The sequence below is a fragment of the Nanorana parkeri genome, unplaced genomic scaffold (genome assembly GCF_000935625.1).
Source record: "Nanorana parkeri isolate BGI_ZX_2015 unplaced genomic scaffold, ASM93562v1 scaffold17, whole genome shotgun sequence".
In the NCBI taxonomy this organism is placed as follows: Eukaryota; Metazoa; Chordata; class Amphibia; order Anura; family Dicroglossidae; genus Nanorana; species Nanorana parkeri.
This window is the reverse complement of record NW_017306285.1, coordinates 2,423,752-2,425,550: the sequence shown is the minus strand read 5'-3', so window position 1 is coordinate 2,425,550 and position 1,799 is coordinate 2,423,752.

Here is a 1,799-nt window from a genome sequence, read left to right as displayed (position 1 = left end):
TATATATATAACTTTATACTGTAAAATATGACTTTTTAATATATCACTTTATACTCCATAATATGACTTCATAATATATAATAGGACTTCATCATATAAAAGTATGACTCTATACTGTATAAGATGCCTTATAACATATACCAGAACTGCAGAATATTCCCCCCTATAATACTCATATGTCACCCCGAAGCGTGAGGACCGCAGTCATCACATACAGAAGGATAAGAGGAAGTGGTATCTTGGGAGACTCTTCTGTTTCTCACACTTGTCCTTTCCAGGAATATTCTGCAGCCTTGTAGAGAAGGTTGTGATTGAGGGGTGACTGGTCCTGTGTGTGGACTTAATCACCCAAGTCAACAAGAAGATCAGTTACGAGCAGACTGACCAATTCAATCGGAGGTGGGCAAACTCCGGCCCTCCAGCTGTGGTGAAACTACATATCCCATAACGCATCTGCCTCTGGAAGTCATGCCTGTGGCTGTCAGGGTCTTGCAATGCCTCGTGTGACTTGTAGTGGCACAGCAGCCGGAGGGCCAGTTGCCCACCCCTGTATTAAATTGATGAGCTGTACACAGGGGCGTCCCAAGTACACAGGGGCGTGACACCCCGCCACAACGTCATCGCGCATGAGCGGCCATCTTTGTGATACCTGCAGGACGGCCGTCGGCAGAGAGAGGGGACGTTCACCCGGTGGGATGAGGTATGCCGCCGGGTCCCCTCCTCTCTCCTGACACTGTCTGGCTCTCGATCCATGACTGGAGTGCCCCACTTTACAGAGGGGGGTGACACCATAATGACTGTCAGTCATTTTGGCGTCACCCGGGTGCGGGCAGCACCTCCCTTGTGAGGCCACATACATTAAATATTTGTGTGGCACGACTCGGTCAGGTGACCACAAAGGCCGACATAGAAAAGGGCACCTGTCGCGATGGAGACACGGGGGCAGCTGTTGCCGAAAAGTGCAGGATTCGGGTCTGTCATGCTCATCCTTGCTTCAATACACAGTCCTAATCCTGCATCCTCATTCCAGACCAGAGACTTTGTGGAGCAAGGATCAGGATGACAGCTTTTCCAATTTGAAATACCGTTCCTGGTGGGTCCCCATTCACCAGCTAAAAAGGGGCAATGACGAAAATCTATGCTGATGCATAGATTTTTTGAGATGCTGATTGGTTGCCATGGGCAACTGCTCCAGATCCTGTGTGTTTTGATAAATTCCCCCCACTCCATTGGTCTGCTGGATCTTAGATTTGGCCACCTGGGCATTTATATTAATATTTAAAACCCGAAAACCTTTCCATTGTCCCAACAATCTGAGGTATTTCCTTCTGCAGCCCCCACACGCTTCCAGTACTGCGGAGGATAATGAGCAGGAGAGAAGGTCTGCTTGCCAACTTACCAGCAGCAACAAAAGTCCTTCCTTCTACACTTCAATGTCCGGAAAGCCTTGCAGTCAATCTGCAGCTTTCATCAACACGATCCCTTGTAATCCCCCAATGAAGGACTTTGCTCAGGCACTTCCTGTTATAGGCTGACAATGCTCTGTCTATGTCTCCCAGTTGCGTGTCTGTGTTGTCACACGGGCTTGCAATGGAGGCTACAGGTGACCCTTTCAACACACAGACATGGTCTACTGTTGTCACCTTCAGGAATCCCTGGCGGCAAAGAGGCTGTGGGAGATCCACAGCACAGATATGTAACAAAGGATTATATATATGTATGTATATATATATAAAAGAGAGAGAGAGAGAGAGAGAGAGAGAGAGAGAGAGAGAGAGAGAGATCAATAAAAAGACGAT